This window comes from Scophthalmus maximus, chromosome 12 (genome assembly GCF_022379125.1).
Source record: "Scophthalmus maximus strain ysfricsl-2021 chromosome 12, ASM2237912v1, whole genome shotgun sequence".
In the NCBI taxonomy this organism is placed as follows: Eukaryota; Metazoa; Chordata; class Actinopteri; order Pleuronectiformes; family Scophthalmidae; genus Scophthalmus; species Scophthalmus maximus.
Window position 1 is genome coordinate 751,487 of NC_061526.1, and position 20,573 is coordinate 772,059.

Below are 20,573 nucleotides of genomic sequence, written 5' to 3' on the forward strand. Positions count from 1 at the left end.
CGTGCTGTGTTTGGCTGGTGGACTGTGGTGGAAAAGTCTTCTTCCAATCTGTTTCCACTCCATGAGAAAGCGCAGCAGCTGACGTCCACATCATCCACTGTGGTGACGACAACCTGAGGGAGATCAGTAGCATCAGGCTGGTCCACATGAAGACGACCTGCAGCAGACTCACCTCCAGCACCCTGTGAAGGGGACCTGTAACTGCTACAGTTGGCAGTGTCACTGCTATTGAATTTGGCCTTCAGGACACACTTTGTTAAGTCTGTATGTCCCTGACTTTCATGGACAATGTTGAGTTTATTTTATGTTCATCAATGTTGATAAAAAATACCAACTATAGCTACAACACTTATTACCTCTGCTCTTCCCCTACAGTCCCACACTGTATCCCCTTCTCCTCCCACCACATGGACTCTGCACCTCTGGGCTCATTCTGAGCTCAGCTGTTACTGCTTGCACAGGCCCAGTCTGTATATTAAATGTGTTCTTTAATTTTAATATTGTCCACCTTTTTGTGTTTTCTACCTTCACTAAAAATAAATCTGAGAGTTAATCTATAACTTCTGGTTCTGGCTAATAAATTATGTTTATATTTAAATTATTTTTGTCTTTAATACTGACTGAATATGTGAGATTTCACATTCAAATCTGACTATTAATTGACAAATAACTCATACACTACAGATAAAACCTGAAGCAATAACATGTTTGTGTGATTTAAATATATTTTAAAAGCTGTGTAACAGTACATGTAATGATAAGAACTGAGTGATAAATTTTTCTTCTTTGCTCTTGGAGACAGAACATGGTCAGCACAGTGGACTCCTTCAGGCAGGTCCTTCCCTAATAACAAAGACACAAATAAAAAATAGTAAGACACGTTTGTAAATAAAGAGGTTTGTGTGCTTGTGTTCTGTAGATATTCAACTGTATTTGAATGTAGTTTTAGATTTAACAGAGTTCTACCAACACAGTGAATGTACAGTACAGTATGTATACAATATTTAATTGTTATCAAAACTTATGGGGACCATTGTTATCATGTTTGACTTAGGAAAAATATGACAATTAAGTTATTCACAAACCATATGTGGACCTAGGGTCAGTGTGAAGTGATAGGTCAGTTAGGTTCTGCCTCATGTTGAGCTTCCACTGGTCCAGTCTGTCTGGATCATCTGCAGGAAAACAACACAGACAAACCTTGTCCAGGCGATCACAACAAGTCTGTTTCTGCATCCTAATTATCTATCGTGTTGGTTTTAGTAAAACATATGAATCAAACTGCTTGTGTTCTTCTGTTTCATTTTAAGTGACCATACAGGCGCAATAAAAAAACTCCATCACAACCAACAACACACCACATACTCTATGTTAACGGTATCTTCTGAAACAATGCTGATATGTGACATGAACACTACATTACAAACACCTTAATGTAACTTGACAGTTGCATTAATGTCACGTTAACATTGCATTGCTCATATTTAACGTGGTGGACCATATTTACCATCCACACGCAGACGCCTGTTAATCGGCTCATGTCGGTGTCATGTCGTGTTGGTCCCACTAGCCTTGTCAGCAGAGACAGAGTCTCGCTCCAGGCTAACCCCAGGCTAGCTGGCTGAGAAGCGCATTAGCAAGCTAAGCTAACAAGCAGGTACCGATCGCAGACACTGACACCCACTTATTACTGCAAACACAGAACAACACCATCTTTTGACTTACCGAAACAACAGGAGCGCAAGCTTCCTGGACTTCTCTGTTGGGACGACTGATCGCAGGGCAGGTGGATTATTCATCCGGTAGTAGCTGGAAATGTTCTCCGCAAGGCTCCGACGCGCCGGTCGAGAAGTCCCGTTCAATGACCAGAGATTAGCTCTGGTTACAGCTAGCGCTGCCACCGGCTAGCGCTGCCACCGAGCAGCTAACAAACAGCGGCGTCACCTGTCAATCAACTTTCCACGCCCCTAATTATGCTGAATTTCAAACCTTAATATAATATAAATGGGGGAGTTATAAAAAAAAATCACCCCCTCTCAGAGTTGTCACGAGGGGGGGGGGGGGGGGGGGGGGGGGGGGGGGGGGGGGGGGGGGGGGGGTTCAGCCATTGGGACCAAAACCGTTTTTTGAACCAGGCTGTAAACATGTTTAATTCTGCTGTAAAGTTGGGCATTTTAACATGGGGCTCTATGAGGATTTACTCGCTTTTGGAGCCAGCCTCAAGCGGGCATCTAGTGAACTGCAGTTTATAGCACTTCCTCATAGGCTTCATTTCTCAGCCTCAGAGTTGGCCCCTTGGTCAAAAGCAGTGATGCTGTCTCTGTACACAACATATTTTGCAAATTACATGCATATTGTAAAATTGTCCGTTTCTTGAAAAGTCTGGCAAACATTTGCATTTTAGCGAATTGGTAGTACATGTAACGCTTCCTCCTGATATGACCTGCCTGGATCTTCCTCCAACTGAAGACCGGAAGTAAGTGGGCCACTGACAGCAGTGGAGATGGGAAATTGGCCACTTACCACGACTTCCCAGTTAAGAATTGAATAAACCCCTATTTGTCAGGAGGTACAATAGCCACATCAATCAAACTGGGCCAAATAACGACTAAGGCTTGATGTTACCAAAATGGTTTGAATCCTGGATGAACTCTCATTCGTCACCAAATGGGCTCAGTTCCTCTAGTCCACGGAGGAGTATACCCAGGAAACATAAATAAAAACATAATTTACCTGACAACACCAATCTAAATTAACAAAAGGGTTTGGAAATCAGGAGAGAAAGAAGTGCATGTTAATGGAGATAGTGACTGCATAAGGAAAGTAAGGTGATGAGAAGTGGATGACAACTAAAGGAAGAAAGCAGCTTAGATTAGATTCAACTTTATGTCATTGCACAGAGTACAGGTACTTAGACAACGAAATGCAGTTTAGCATCTAACCAGAAGTGCAAAAAGGCAGTAAAGTGCAAAGTATGTGCGTATGTACAAGAATATATAAATAAATACAATAGGTTTAGCAGCAGATAGCAGTAGCTAGTACAAATAGATCAGTATAAATAAAGTGCAGTTGACAGTATAAGTGATGGAAACAATGAATACACTATGAACGAGAGGTATATATAGATATAAGATGAATACGCTAAAAGGGATAAATACAGTGCTAAACAGATCAGTTCAGATGTTCAGTGGCTGGAGGGCACAGCTTACAGTTAAGTTGGAGATATACTTGCTTTTAATTACATGTACACACCATAGCTGCCTCACGTATTGCATGCTTTTCTTTATATCGGTTGTGCACTTCATCAGAAATAAACGCTACATGTCTGGAAGATGCAATACGCACACGAATTGTGGGGACAGTGTAGAGATAGATATTTGTCAATGTCACAGTGTCATTGATTTAAGGGCCTCACTCAAAATTATTATGCAGAGGTTCCTGTGCGAAAGGAAATGCCTATGAAGCATTTCCATCATGCTATACAGTGGTCATGTGGTTAAATATGAGTCGACAGGAGCATGAGAAAACATTCTCAATGGGACAACCTTTTCTTTTCAGTTTCGTAGCCTATATTATTTTTTTTAATTTCAATTCCGACCTTGGTAACAAATAAGTATTTTTCACCTTATTGTGCTTATTTACCCATGAATCAACCTTCTAAGAACTCGTGAGGTGTAGTCACCTATGAAATGGGGTTTTTGTAGTAGAGGAAACTTAGGACTGTGTAGCTTCACCACTGCAGACGCACGTCAATAACAACCGCCATCGCATAATTACGTAGTATAGTGTAAGTGGAGTCGCATTCTCTGAGCAGCACTGTCGACTTTTCTTATGTACTATGAGTCCTCGTTAATAATAATAATATTAATAATAATACGTTTCATTTATAGAGCACTTCATTGCTAAAAGCAATCTCAAAGTGCTACAGAGTAAAAACAAGATAAAAGCCATTGGGCTCTTGATTTTAAACAGGATGACTCACTGGATACTGATGGAGGGACGTCACATTCAGCCATAGCCTTTGATTTTCTTTTACCATAAATCTCAAGCCTCTATACAAGCTCTGCAGAAGACATCTACTTCAGTACAAGATTAATGATACAATGAGATAGAAATAACACTGCTGCTGCTGCTGGGCAGTCTCTATGCTGTTAAAAAAGCAATTATTATGCATCTTCCAAATATATAAATGTAGGGAAAGTGCAGTTGTACAGCCATTCACTTCTGTTAACCTCGATAGAATCATTTAATTTTGAGCACATTGTTTTTCTGGGAAAATAAATTAATAATTTAAGCACTGTGAAAATGCCCTACTGTGAGGTAGAAATGTATAATTAAAAATAAATAAGCCAATCCATTTCATAGCTCGCTCTCTCCCTCAATCTCATTATTAGAAATGCCTTTCTGTTGTCGTATACAAAGGAGAGGGTGAACACTGATGTCTGGGCAGACTACAGTGACCTCTTCTCTGAATTCAATTCATTTCATATTTGTACATCACACATTGAAATGTGCTCAAAGTCAATGTTGATATTTTAATAACGTGAACCAGTGAGCTGAACACATTGGTTCAACCCTGCGTCTCAAGCTCTGTCCTGTTATCAGTGTGACTAAGCTGAATGCTGGCAAAAGAAAGAACAAATGGTGCCATGAAGAGATTAGCCCCACTAAGACAAAAGGAGAACATTTATAGTCAGTGCTGAGCACTACAATCCTTTGTGACCCACCACCCACATCCCTGGTTTGTTATTAAACCAGTATTCTGCCAGACTGCTTTGTTAAATGCAACATGGTGCCAGAAGAAGACTTCTCAAGCCAAATATCTCCAGCTGGGTTTGCTTTGTTGTGCTGCCACTCTGCTTTGTTAATTCCTCTCTTTGGTTCCATTATACACTCTCAGGATCAGGTTACTCAGTACTGATCAGAGCTGCAGTACTCTCAGACCCCGTTCAGACCTGGTACCAACATCTGTCTCAGGTGATCACATCACAACTTGAAAGTTCTAAGTTCAGGTGTGAACACACCCGAGACACATTGAGGACGCATCCGAGATCTGATCACTCAGACCACGTTCCAAGGTGCACTAGGACACATATGGCCACATTCAATCATAGATGTGTCCTGGGCCACAGTGATGGACCACCTACTCAGCTGACCTCCTCTGACATGCTATAGTAATATAGATACATAATGAATGCCAGATCTGAGAGAGCTGTCCACATGTGACAGGATCAATGTTTAAAGCAGGTTTTCAACAGGGCCTGAGTCAGTTGGTGGTTGGGTCCTAAAAAATTGGGCAGTCTTTGTCTTTGGAACTGTCACCCCCACATGTTGAAATTATTATACAAGTTAATTTGCACACAGTAATTCACAAAATAACATATCTTATAGACTAAAATGTTGGTACAAAATTGACTGAGCCCAATAAGCCTCCGAGACAAACGTACTTGGTTAAATTACAGCCTTTCCTTGAGTGCAGGGGTTTTCAAGGTCTGCCACATTAGCTATTAGCAATTCCTGTTTACATTGTACCCATGGATACACTGTAGGGGAAAGCTTATATTTCAGTTGTGATCTTTTATAAAGGAATGTTAGGGGAATGAGACTCAGGGATGCCTGGCCAATCCCGGTCAATCTTGTCCTTTCAGGGGTAGTGAACACTCTGGCTGGGTCTGTTTTACAGAGGATGTTCTTGTGCCAATATAGTGTCAAGGACCACTTGTATGTTGACATTATTTTTTCATTAACAGCAATTTGTAATGAACATTACAGCCCTTATTGCCCTTTAAGTCTTAGCTAACACATTTAGTCCACCCACATGCTGCCTGTGTGGCTGTTAATTGACTTGGTAAGGACTCTCAATGGTCCTAACCTTAACGGATATCTCTGGTTTATCATGACCTGGGTATTTCTCTTGTAGTTTTGGACATCTTTTTTATAATGGTTATGATAACATTCTACTCACCGAGGTAATAGCTGAATGGAATAGATTTCAAGAAGCACAAGTAGTCAGATGATTCGATTATGAACATGGCTACAGTCGGATTATCCAAATCACTTTATTCTGTGGTAAACTGAAACAGAAATGGTGTGTGCACCAGTAAGTAAATTGAAGCAGGAAGTGAGTCTGAAACCTTTTTTACAACAGACAGTTTGGGTTGTGAATTTACTGTCATCCTTTGTATCTCTTCCAAATACATTTGACCAACCGGTTCATTTTCACATTGTCTGACCCATTTGAGTTTATTTCAGTGCAGTTGTGTTCCCAGACCTCAGATAGTATTTTGTGAGAACAGTGCCATTAATAGCAATCATCTTCTGTCCTTCTCGGACCATCTTTCTCCTTATTGCTCTGCTTTGCAATATACATCATTATAAAAACCCTTGTGGTGGGCCTCCCTTCATGCACAGTGAAACCCTTCTAGATGGTCCAGAATGCGATGGTGCATCTGGTCATCTATCAGCCTCAAAGGGCAGATGTCACTCTGCTGCTTATCAACCTCCACTGGCTATCAACCACTTCAAAGTCAAGTGACTAATGCTTGCCTACAGAGTGACTTCTGGATTTGCAATACATACAAAGGTCTGCACCCATCTGCTTGAACTCAATCATACAGGCTCCTCATGCCCCGTCCCTGCCCACAAAGCAATCATAGTCCAGACTGTTCTCGTTTATGGTTCCTCACTGGCTGAAAGAGCTGCCAAATGCTATCAGAGCTTGGGCGTCCCTCTCTTCAAGAACCTTTTGTAGACTCATCTCTTCTGAAAGCCCTTCCTATACTAATACCTCAAACACCCTAACATGCCTACCTAGCACTGTCTGTGCACTTCCTTACCTGATCTTCTGCACTTTCTCCTATTGATTTAGCACTATAAAGCTCTCCTGTACCGAGGCTTTAATGTTGTCCCTCAGTTGTGGGTTATTTTGGATAATAGCATCTAATACATGGAAATGGAAATTAAACTGAGTATACTGTACCTGTATTTTTGGAAATGATATGGGCTCAATGATGAGCAGCTCTGATTAAATAGAACAGCTCTGGGCAGTTGGTTGTGTGCACCACTCATAGCTGCCATGCCACTGGGCTAAAAAACCTGGCTGTGATTGAACCATCACCTTGGTACAATCATACTGTAGAGATGTGCTTCAAAGACCATATCCAAGGATCTCTCTTCAGAGTGTTTTCTTTAATTTAAAGTTAGAGTAGCTCTCATCCTTTATTACTGGGGAAACCACACATGCCTCACTGTGCCCCTTCCTAATTATACTGTTAGTGATTAAAACATGCAGGCAATTCAACCATTGAGCTGAGTTTGTGCTCCTCTAATTAATTTGTCTTCCTTCCCTAGGCATATAATGCTATTTTCTCTTCCTCTCATGCAAGTCACAAAGTAAATGTCACAAAGTAACAATGTAAATTAAATTTTCATTGTTGTGAATGTTTCCCCATTATAAGTTATTCTATGGAAATGGAAAGGGGAAAAAACTTCTGTGTTTAAATGACAAGTTAATTACAAAATAAACTCTAAACCTCATATGATACATCGTTCACGCCCTTCATTTCAGTGGAGTAAACAGCAGGCAGCTTTACCATCTTATCAGACTGTACAATGATGTCCCAGCAGTGGAAGTTTACTCATTCCTCTTGTCGGACGAGCTGGGAGGGAAGTGGGGGAACGAGGGCCGGAGTGTTGAGAGCAGCAAGGGAGGACAATAAATCATGTAGGGGAAGCAATGCCTGAGGGCCAGAGCAGCAAAGCAAGTGGTGTGGATGGAATAGCTGATGAAGTAGGGGTGTAGGGAGGAAATTAATGAATTGACTTGAGAAAGACACAAGACATGAGAGAGACAAAGAAAGGTGTAGGTCAGAGATGCATAAATAAGGGACAGATGGAGGTTTCTACTCTCAGGGCTAATCCTGTCAGAAATGTCTTCGGCTGGAAAAGGAAGATCTCCAACTTGAAGAATCACTGAATCAAAGGTTCTGACCTTGGGGAAAGAGTGCAGAGAAACAAACGCAGACTCGACAAGAAAACTGTGAGTAATGTATGATTCGATAAACCCACGATTGTGTCCACTGCCAGTGTTCTTTAATATTTTACAGAACTAGGTGTTTTTGGCACAAAAAGGTCTTCTATTTAATTAGAAATATTTCAGCATTTAAGTCATTACGAAATATGTATTTTTTTTACCGCACCGTCATTCAATTCAGCAAAGCATAAATAAATATATGTATTGTACATATACCCTGATAAAGACCTAGAGTCGATGTTGATATGTGTTGGTGTGCTTGTTTTGCCAATATAATAAACTACTAATATTAGTTCACCTGACAACTTAGCCGTAGCTTTTTTCCTATGGCTGCACAACATCTAAAGACTTCTTGAATCATATATATATATATATACACACACACACACACACACACACACACACACACACTGACTATGATAATAACAAATTGAAAACATTGATTGGATAAAATCCTGAGTTGGCAGATAAATACCAATGCTTTTGTCTAAAGAATAAGTATAGTTCGTATTAGCATCTCCACTTTTCAAACCACCTATTATAGACAGCATATACAGCAATTCATTATCTGTTCAGTGTCGTCAATGCTAGATCCAGTCTAGCAGGTGTGGACCAGACTCATAAGTTGTCAACAGTTTGCTTATATTCAAACTGTCACCTCATGAGTTTTGAGTAAAGACCAAAACTCAGATAGCAGCAGGGTGAGCTCACCCGAATGGAACAGGGTGGATCTCATGGGACAAATTTAGAGCATACATCTTGTATCTTTGGAACACTGGGGTCCCCCAGTAAGAGCTGCAGGCCAGGGAGCAGGGTGTCTGCACAAAGCACTGGAACAACTAAAGTAACTCTGCTCTTTTCAGAGTGAGACAGATATGCTCCATAAACTGGAAAGGCATTTTTTTCGGTTTATTATTACCCTCTTCATTAGTGGACAGTCTGTCAGTGGTTACTTGGGTCAAACAAGATCCTCAACCACACATAATTGTGTCCATTTTTTCTTCTGTTCTGTGTCTACTTCCCTCTCGTCTGTCTCTAATCTGCCCCATACTTAGACTGTCCGATGTGCCTGAGAGAAAGGGCTGCCTCATTAGAAGTTGCCCCTGCAGCCGCCTGCAGTAGTGCACATCTCAGTGAAGTGTTATGACCTCCGCCTTCTCCCCTCAGTGAGATGCCATATCAGCGCGCCTCGGGCTCGCCTCAGCTACCATCTCACTCAGCTGGAGTGTGTCTTTGTTTGACCCTGCCTGTTTTCAATGTAACTTTATGTTCAGTTTCATAACAGTTTCACTCCCAGTTTGAGTAGAGAAAGTCATTTAGTATGTGAAAAAGAGAGGTTTGGTATGCAGCCTTTCAAACCTGGAGCAGTAACCAATGTATTTGCTGTGAAACTATAGTGTGTAATCGAATAAATAATTGGAAAATTTAATTGAAAGCTACAGTATGTAATATTTAGAGGAACATATTTACAGAAATTTAATATATTGTCCATAATTATGAGTTCATATATGTATAATCCCCTGCAACAAAGAACTGATGCTTTTCGTCATGCATTTGCGTTGAATTTCCAGCATGGCGTGAAACCGGGAATGGAATTAGCAGGGCGCCACCATAAAATGCTCAGTTGATTGCGGTTTGCAACTTTCCCACCAAACGCCGACAGAAAAGTACAAAAATGACACACTGGGGCTTTAAAAAAAAATTAACTCAAGGTTCTGTTTTCTTTTTTTTCTGGAGCTGGAGTTCCTTTCCATGTCAAATAAGAAAACTGTCACACAGGAATCTAATCACCAGTTCAAACGTTTCATCTTTATTATAGTGCAGGCAGAGGCAGGTCACTATGCAGGCAATTGTGGGTAACAGGCATTATGAGGAAAATGTGAACAGGTGGGCGTGAGGGGAATCAGGTGAGGTGGGAAGGGCTGAGGTTACTGCCAGGTGGGAGTGGCAGGGTCTGAGATATCTCAACAGTGAATCGTGGCAAAGCAGATGATGAATGGCAAACTGGGACACAAACTCCTCAGAAGAAATGTAGATTGAGTTGGGTTAAAAGTTAATTATTCAACGAAGAAGGGTCACACCACTGTTTTACTTCAGATAAAATCAACTTATCATGTAACTTTGAATTTGAAATGGGTATTGAAACAAGAGTTTCCATCCAACTGTTTTTTAGTCTCAATTTGAGCATAAACAAATCCAAGTGAAAAAGAAATATTGCAAAAAAAAGTTTTGTTAGAGGTGGACATTTTGATGTATTGATAAATGGTTAATGTAACTTACTGCAAAGGAAAAAGATTTAGTGAATAAATCATGATATACGTAATTTGCATGATTCAAATGTCTATCAAGCTTCTGCTGCAGGGGAGAGGAGACAGCAACGGTCTGTGTGTGTTATATGGATTGATTATTATTTGAGCTTTGATTTTTGCTCTTTTTTGCCTATATCATCTTGTTGCACCCTGTTCTTCAAGTGCTCATCACTGAGTGGTGGCTGCCCGCCCCACGCAGTGAGAGAGTAGCAAGCCGTTTGGCAGCTGCAGAGCAGAGTGGAAGGACTGGGGTGTAAGGTTTGACTATTTTCTGTTTTATGTAGGAAGGGCCTGAGCCAATCGCAGGTGGTAGGCGAGTACCAGTGCTTTGAATCGGATTCGAGCCGGAAGCCAGTGCAGGGTGCGGAGGAGCGGTGTAGTGTGGGAGAATTTTGGTAGGTTGGAGACCAACAGGGCCACTGCATTCTGGATGAGCTGCAGAGGTCGGACGGCAAATGTCAGCAGACCAGCTAGGAGGACGTTGCAGTATTCCAGGCGTGAGATGACAAGAGCCTGCACCACTACCTGCCAATAACTCCTAGTATTTACATTCCAGTAATAGTGCATGAAAAAAATGTGTATAATAACCTGACAAGTGTGACTGTAGTGAGAGCTTGTCTGGGACATTGTGCTCTTGGGGTTGTAGAGGCTTGCAGTATTCCTGGTTTAAGGTTGGTTGGTGACCCTTGTTGCATGTCACACATCCTCCGTCACATCAATATCTAATACATTTGAACAAACTACAGGAAGAAAAAAAACCTCCCCAAAATTATAGTCCATTAGGAGGTAATTCATAGTCAATAAAAAGCCACATTCTGGGAATGAGAAAACACTACTTTAAGAAAGACAGTAAAAATAAAATAAAGATAAATCAAAGAAGGAAGCGACTGCTCTTAGTGCTTATATTTTAAAGAATAGCCCACATAACTGCATGAGGAAAGGGCAGAGGCATTTATCGTCATTGTAACGTCGTCAATCCACGGAACATAATTTGTGGCTGAATTGCCTTTGCTGTGGGCCACGATTTAACATATTAAGTTCCCTGTAACAACGGTGTCGTTCTCCATAAATGACTGCCAAGTCCCTCAATTTATTTGTCCTGTGAGAGCCCAAATTATTTCTCCCACGTTTTTCTATGTTGTACCGACAGTCAGATCCAAAAGTCAGAGAACCACGAATGGGGAAGTTCTCTCCAAATTTTGGACCTAGGAGGAACAGTTAGTTTTATTATTGGTACATGTTTCAAACAATAAAACAACACAGTAATTTGGAAGCCTTACTGAATTAGAAAATATAAAGTCAGTCTGTCAGTGCAGTAGAAACTAGTCAGGGACACTAACTGTACATGTAATTTCATGGACCTAGAGAACATTTCACCTGCTCTCTAAACACATGATAATGGAAATCTAGTTATGCAGGAAATCATGGTATGGAACTTGTTTCTGACAGCTGCAGACTGGCTTTAATGTGTAAACCCAATATCTGAACAATCACAGCGTCTTTAAATTTTTCCCCCTTCCTATATGACAGAAAGTGAGATGATGAGCTGAGAGTATTTAACTGGTCGAACTGGAGTCTGCACAAATTGGGAGAGAAAAATAAAAAAGAAGATAAATAAAAGGAGAGATGATTCTTTTACAAGCCCCTCTGAAAAAAAGCCTTATGGTGAGTAATAGGAGCAGATGGAGAACTTCCACAGTGATGCATTCCTGCTAGTTCCTGAAGTGATTCAAAGCAGACTCTCATCCACCGCATATTATCATCACCTACTGAGGTCTAGTGCTCTGCTGCCACTCTGCACAGTGAGCACGCTCTGCTGATGAAGGAACTGCCGTCTGTTAAGCAAACACATTATTATCATGCACATGAGATGCTGCAATAATAGAGCTGAAAAAAAACCCTGATAGAGTCGTACTGCAGCACATGAATACGTCATGGATTTGGTATGTGGGCTTTTGTTATTCTCTGTATTCTAGCACACTAACCTGAGAAAATATCATCTTGTATTTGCGTGTATGCACACAGAGTGGGAAGACTGCCAACAGATTAGTTATCTGCATGTCAGCCTGCTGTAAGTTATCCAACCCATGCAGGAGGTTGATGCTTGTCTAGATTTCTTCATTTCAAAGCCTTATACATTACACTGATTAACTGTAGACTTCTAAAAGATCCAAAATGTTGACTGTCATTCTCATTAAAATCTTTTTGAATTCCTAACTGTCAACTTACTGAACTAAAGTCTCTGCAGAGAGAGAAGTCCAGACTGGAAACAAGCAGCATATAGGTTGTATATGTTGTAGCTCGTGAAATCTATTTCCTTACTTTAAGTCAAGCATTTTGCACGTTTTATATGTTTTGTCACTAGCGCTCGTCTCTTTTTCAGCATTGACTCAATAATCCCATTTCCAACTCAGTATATCATGATCAACAGCAAACTATATGAATTTCCTCCATGTGTACCGTTGTTGTAGTGTTGCCCGATTTTTATAGCATCGTCGTTGTTGTATAGTCGTCTGCATTGCCATCGCTTGTTGGATTAGAGTGGAACTTCTTGTTGTATCTAGGGATGCACCAATATGAAAATTGTTGGCTGAAACCGAATAACCGAACACGTTGTTTTCATTTTTTTTAACAGTTTTTCATTCATTTTCACCATTGTATGAATTAAGTTTGTTGCGTGCCCCTAACTCCACGCTGGCAGTTTTTTGATAGTGTCATTAATAACATAAAAAAATGATTAGGTCTTTTCACTTATTCGGCCAAACTATTTTTGTGGCCAAAAATTCGGTGCATCCCTAGTTGTTCATACGACAGCATTATAATTTGCCTACAGTCCCCTGGTCTTCAGTCAGACAGTGGAGGTCATGCAGACGAACAATGGCGTTCAGAGGCACAGTGATGTCTCAGTTTGCTCGCTCTCACTTAAGTTTTGAGCGCTTGTTCGAGTGTTTATCTGCTGCCCCTCTCTTTCAAAATTCTCCTCCCTCTCGAGGTATTTTTCAAGCGGGAATTACTTCGAGGAGTAAGGCTTGACTAGTTGATCACCCGTGAATCAATCAACAGTTGACATGGTAACTTCAAAATCCATAAGCTTTCTGCTTAACTAGAACAGGTATATCAAACTATATGATAACTGATAACTATCACTATATGATACTAGAATTCTAGTGGGAGACGAGTGAGTCGTGGCGAGTCTGTCGAGTTCACGAACAGCAATTGGCGACTGATCTTCTTCTAATTATAAGTAAGTTGGTATATCAGTGTAAGTTTATTCAGTCTAAGGAGTTAAGCCATTTGAACCACTGGTACACTTTTTTATTCATCATCATCATTGTTATTATTATTATTATTATCATCATCATCATTGTTATGAATCCTAACAACCTTAAATTGCTTTTGCCAGCACCACATACCACAAAGGCCTATTTCTTTAAAAGCAGCTTTTATCTGAAAGAAAATGTCTAACAGTGGTATGGAGACTTAAGCAGCTGCCCTATATCACTAATGGCCATTATGATTTTACATTAAATTTAAATTACAAAGACGTTATGATCTTGTACTTGAGCGGAAGCAAATGAATGAGTGGAAATTAACCTCAGAGGCTCTGACGTCTGATGTCGGGATTGCCATGAGGAAGCTGCAGTGGCTTCTAATAGAAGTCATTCCAGGAAACCACTGTTTTCACTCGACCTGTCAGGCTCACTGAGTTCCTTCTGAATACAGCACAGCACGTGTTAGTCATGCAGGGCTGAGCGGCAGAGCCCCTCACACAGGACCACCACTCATTGTTTAATTGCTCTGCCATTCACACACACAGAACACAGGATTCCGACTGGTTAAAAGCAGTACCACTACTCTTGGTAGTTAACTGTTTTGGTAGAATGTCAAAGAGGAGGGTCTATTTGGACTTTATTAATTTGATTTCACATTAGTCCATAGGTTACGACGGAGTTTTAGGGCTACATTGAGGAAAGAAAAATAAAAGTGAGACTTCCAATAAAGTCGTAATATTCTGGGTATAAAGTCGTTACTTTATGTGAAACAGCCTTAATTTTATGAGAATAAAGTCATGATTTTTATCTTATCCATGTTAAACATTTATTAAACGCTTTTGCTCGTTGACCTAGACTGAAGTACTGTAGCCTCACAAAGTTTCTCCACGTTCCTCATTTAACTGCTCTTCTGACATTTCTCCACTAAAATATCACAGAGACCAAATTTACGACTTTAATTTCATAATATTACGACTTTATTCTCGTAAAATTATGACTTTTTTCTTATAATATTACTCTATTCTCAAAGTCTCCAATTTTTTCTCTCTCAATGTGGCCCTAATACCCAGTCGTAGTAGGCTGTTTTACTTCCTGTCCTTATCTAGGGTCCTGTTCTTAACCTAACCCTGATGTGTTCCACCTGTATCCAAGTATCCCTGCCTCTCTTGTGTATTTGGTCTCCGCGCTCCCAGTCTACTTGTCGGTATGTTTGTTCAGCTCCCCACTGTTACCTCATGCTGCTGTTCTGTTCCCTGGTGTTTTGCTTGTGCCTCAGTTTCCTCATGTTCCTCTTTGTGTTTTGAGTTAGATTCTGTCCACCTGTCTGCCTGCCGGAATCTGGTGATTTCGAGTTAAATTATTTTTCAATTTTAAATAGAATCATTATTCAAACTGAGAGTTAAAAAGATGTTGAGTAACAAATTTGTGACAAAACTCTAAGAATCGTCATCATCAACATTCATATTCTAATCACAACAAGAAGTAGTGTGGATAGCTTGAGGAATAGAAGACAAAAATAAATGGATTTATTCAGAAATTAGCAATTTGGGTGAGGTGGATGAAAAATATAGAGGTGAATACGTCCAGCTTTGGGTGTTTGTACTTAAAAAGATGAGAAAGACCTGGTGCTCACCAACCAACATACCAAGCAGCCCCTGAACACTGGAGCAAGTCCTCCAAGTCTGCCCTGGCCAAAGGTCCTGGGCGAGCCCCATAAAAGCATAATCCTCCAGGCCATGTTACATAATCCCTCTGCCAGGTCAGAAACAGAGAATCAAAATTCTGATGGAGAACAAGATCAGTGAGCACAAATGTAGTGTTTGCAACAGAGAAGGCATCTGACAGCACCATCCTGACAGGTGGATCGAGTGGGGTCACAGATGTCAGGGACTCCACTGACCTGAGGGAAGGCAAGTGGCTCATCACGAGTGTCGTGGAAGACAGACTGAAGACGAGCATCATTCCCGAACACGGACATGGAGGAAGTCAATTTGCGGATCAACACACACTAAGCTAAGGTTCACAAGAGACGACCAACACTGTGGTCCACCAACTCTTTTCCCTCAGACAGATAGATTATGATCAAAGAATAAGACTGAGGATGTTTTATTGTTCACATATCCCATGTGCAGTCCCAAGCCAGCAGTGAATTCATTCAGCAAAGAAGTCTATCAGTACTTCATCACTTCCCTGCCCTTTGTGGCTTCCCAGGCCCTTTAATTTCCACCAATGACTGTTTATAAAGATGTACGACATAACACCCAAAACACCGTGATCTCTTAGCTGTCTGCAGTACAGTATATGTCATAAGCCCCTCCTCCTCCATGTTAGCTGATGGGACATGGAGCAAACTAAAAGTAAAAGTACACGTCAAATACACATTCTTTAAAAGATTTCTGTCGGTCCAAGTGGTCACGTTTCTGAAACGTTTGGTTTTATTAAGTTATTTGAAAACGGGGTGAAATATGATTGACATTGAGATTGACTCACGATCGGTCAGGTGGCTGTATCCGCTCCACCATCACTACTGCACAGTCTCTAGCTCTAAATGATGTCACCAGCGCAAGATGGCTGCACCTGTATCTGGGATATTTTGATTACATTTTGAACATTGGGAGGAAGTGGAGATGCATTTTCAATCTTTATTTACATTCATTGGTTTCTACAGAAGAAATAAAACACCTCACAAACATAAAGTTTCTCTTTTTTTTCCTAAAAAAGGGCTAATTCTCCTAAACTAACTGACCATTGTTGATTCAGCGGCGTATCAATCCACATGTGGTGCAGTGGTAAGTATTTCTGTGAAATTACATTGCACAATGCTTTCATAGTAAATAAGTAAGATGTCACCCAGTGATTATGCAGTAATTGTGTAATAATGACTGTAAACAATGAACTTATGTCTCAGCGAAATAACCCCTGATTTCCACTGGATGCGGAACAGCGGCGGAGAGGCGGCGCAGTGTGTCGGCTGCGTGTTTCGCCGTTCGCCAATCCCCACTGCCTCCGCCACAGTGGTGCGCTGCGCTGCGGCCATGACGTCACGAGGACCCACGCGATATAACAGGATGTAGTTTCTATAAAGAGAACCACAAACCAACAACAAGTTATTTCCATCCAGAAGAGTAGAAGGGAAACAACTCGGTGCTGACCTGCTGATCTCTTTCTTTTTTGTGGAGATTATTGTGATTTTACCATGGCTAAGTACAATAGTTATAATTATTATTATTAATTGGACAAAATGAGTGACTTACCATCCACACCCATTACTCCTGCTACTGTTCTCTATGCCATATCCTTTTTAATGTTGTCCTTATAAAAAGGATGTGACGGGTCATAAATGATTTGGTGATTTTGGACTTGAATGATCACCATCTCCTCATCCATGGTGTCAACGGGGTGAACTGGTCGGTGAAAACCTCTGACCTGTTGACCTCAGGCCTGTCTCCGCCCATTATGACGTTTTCAAGGTGTAGTGCAGGGAAATATGATCCGCCGTGAGCACGGTGTATTTTATTTCAATAGTCAAAGTATGTTTTATTTTTGTTATATCCCAAACTTTCTCAAAACTCTGCATTGTAGATATTGAGTCACAGAGAAAAGACAGAATATATATATGAGGTATACAAACCATATATGATAATGTGTGAAGTGAAACTATTGTAGGACATTGGAGAGAGGGAGGGAGTGTGGCGGTGGCAGCTTTAATGAAGGCTGTAAGGAAGATTAATGAGACCATATTGGAGCAGGCGGCAGAGAACAGGCTGCCCCTTTAGAAAGGCTGCAAAACAGAAAGAGCGGAGATCAGCCATCAAGGTGGCTACAATTAGAGCTCCAAAACGGAACAAAAACACTCCTCTAACTGGGGTAGACTTCACAGGTGAACACCAATTAACCTCAACAAATATCCCCAAAAGTCTCTTGGACAGGCTTCTTTCACCTGCGCAATATCAAAAACATTAGAATCATCCTATCTCAAAAAGATGCTGAAAAACTAGTCCATGCATTTCTCACTTCTAGACTGGACTACTGTAATTCATTACTGTTAGGATGCTCCCCAACAAGTCTGTGAAAAGCCTCCAGTTAATCCAAAATGCCGAGAATGGACGAGTTTTGACAGGAACATGAAAAAGAGAATATATTTCTCCAGCGTTAGCATCTCTGCATTGGCTTCCTGTACAAGTCAGAATAGAATTCAAAATCCTGCTCCTCACCTACAAAGTTTTGAATAATTACGCTCCATCATATCTTACAGATCTCATAGTTCCACATAATCCCAATTTTATCATCCACAGTCGCAAAGTGCTTGCTCATTGTGGGATTTGTTGGGTCTTCCCTGTGATATTGTAACATTGACCTCACTATGTAAAGTGGTTTGAGACAATGCATAGGAGCAAAAGGCAGATTTCTCCAATTCTGTTTGTGTAGTTGGAGGCTGAAGAAGAAGTTTGGCTGATGGGTAGTAGTGTTATGGCGAAGTGTCAGCAGACTGCATATGTATTGTGGTAATTTCCCGATTAACGCTTTTGCAATAATAACTAATGAGTTCTTGCAGTTGCACCAGTGACAAACCCCAAAGCAGAATGATAAACAACATCCAATTTCTTCAGAAGGGACATTGATGCATGCATGTATATTACATCACCATAATCTAATATTGATAAAAACGTATTCTGGACTAATCTTTTTCTAGCATTAAAAGGAAAACATTTCTTTAAACGATAATAAAAACATAATTTCGGCCGAAGTTTTCTTAAGACTCCAAAAATAACTTATCGTCAAGCCAGATGCGTTACCCTCTCTAAATGAGTGACATCTAGTTTTAAAACTGTGCAGTCAGATGGTGAACAAGAACATGAAAAGACCATAAATTTGTTTTTTTTGGTGTTTAATTAAAGATCTCTGCTCATACACCCTTAAAAAAAACGACTGTCCACTTCTTTCAGTACCCCACTTCTGTTCATGGGGTCACCAAAAACATAAGAATGACGTTGATGATATGATAATAATAATGATATCTATTTATAAATTAAAGCTGTGTATAACGTTACGGTACGGTCATCAAAATCCTTACAAATGTCATGAATGAATTTTGTGTAATCTCATCTTCGCTCCTCCATGAGCATGTCATGTAATCAGACTGATTTAAATACCACTTTGCATATATATAGTAAATAGCGTAAATTACCCTGTGAATCAACCCTTATTAACAGATCAGCACACAATTAAAACAGCTAAATGAGAGCTAAGTGAGCATGCTGCAGTGATGAAGACAGAACCCATGAACTGAATCCAGTCCAAATATCAATGCATTTGCGAAGGCGGCTGCGATTTACAGTCATCAACTACACAAAACACAAAACACAGATCGCTATTGATTAAGTTGTGTTTTTCTTTCCTACTGAAGGCCGATTTCAGAGGCGCCGGTTTTAGAGGAGGATTAGCTGCATAATGCTGACAGCTATCTCAAGAGTCTCCAATCAGGCTTCTTCTAAACCCTTAATTTATCTGTTTATTGCACGGGGGGAAACGATGGGAGGCAGAGAGCTTTAAGTCTGAGCATCAGCACTCCAGAAGCCCAGGAATCTTTATCTGCTGCACACAGCATTACGTTGGATCATGTTTTGTTTGGATGCTCACTTACACTGCACTCCTCATCCCTGGAGAAGTAGCAGCTTCTGGGGTGCTAATGAGAACTGGGACTATATTTCTGATTTCACATTCACACTGGAATCCTGTCTTGTTGTCCAAAGATAATTTGGTCACTTACACTGTCAATTTTATTTGAATTGTATTCCATTGATGGATTAATAAAGTCAGTAAGTGCAAATATATGAAAGTAAAATTACATGACAAATTGACATTTTTAGACTCATATCTTTCTTTATACTCTTTAAATTTAATTTTGTTGATCAAATAAGTGTAAATGCTCGACACACCGAGGACAGAGTCGATCAAACCTCCGGCGTTGGTTAGTGATGCATTGTTTTAGGGGGTTTCTCCTTCAGCGAGTCATCCAGTAAAATGTTGCATTGTTAGGTTAAGCTTCGCTAATTGACTTGACCAGTCTAAAAACCTTCCAGCTCTTCCCTCTGATAAAGCCAGAAGCCACCAAGTTAACCTCTGCCAAGCTTCACAGATGAGCTTGTATGTTCTGGATAATGAGCAGATCCTTTCTTTCCCCACACTTTGGTAAAGGTTCATCTTGAACTCATTGGTACATAAATCTGTTCCAGAAAAATTGCGGCTTCTCTATGTGTTTCTTTTCAAATTCGAGTCTGGCCTTCTGGTTCTTACTGCTGATGAGTGGTTTACATCTTGTGGCCACAACATTACTGCTCTGAAAGTCTTCTTTGAACAGTGGTTGGTAATACCTCCATCCCTGTCTTGCAGAGGTTGGTGGTGATGCTGTTTTTTCTTCACAGCTCTCACAATGCCTCTGTTGTTGTCTTGGTCGACCTGTACGATCTCGAATTTTGCGCCTGTTCAGGAGCAGGCATAGAGTTAAAGGTGACATATTAAGCAAAAATCCCCTTTCCAGTGTTTGGCACATAAATGTGAATATCTGTGGTGCCTGCCAGCCCACTAACTGAGAAAATAGTGGGCTGTGGGCTGGTTAATCCCTACAGCTTGGCTGTGAACTGGTTCAGATTTCTCTCCCAATCTGATGTCACAGTTGGACTCTTTTGAGGTAACCCTGCCTGCAATTTTGAGAATCTCCACTTTTCTGGTGAAGGGTTGTGACATTTCGAAATCAGTTGACCAATCACAATAGACTGGGCCAGCTGGCCAATAAGAGCAGACTGGACACTGATGCCTTTTCTGAACATTAGAGCATATAAAACGTTTCAAATGGTAACCCAAATTAAAAGTAAGAACCTGAATATGAGCATCATGTGTCACCTTTTTCCATGCAAGTGTACAAAATATTCCTGTATAGTAAATTTCATAATACATTTT

At 40.6% G+C, this 20,573-nt stretch overlaps 1 long non-coding RNA gene across 1 annotated transcript; it reads right to left on the minus strand.

The window, feature by feature from the left end:
* Positions 1-783: 783 nt before the first annotated feature.
* On the minus strand, positions 784-1,978 carry LOC118290958. Its single transcript, XR_004786513.2, has 3 exons — positions 1,726-1,978; positions 1,086-1,175; positions 784-843 (listed from the first exon to the last, which is right to left on the minus strand). It is a non-coding gene; the product is annotated as an uncharacterized LOC118290958 (long non-coding RNA).
* Between the last annotated feature and the right edge of the window lie 18,595 nt (positions 1,979-20,573).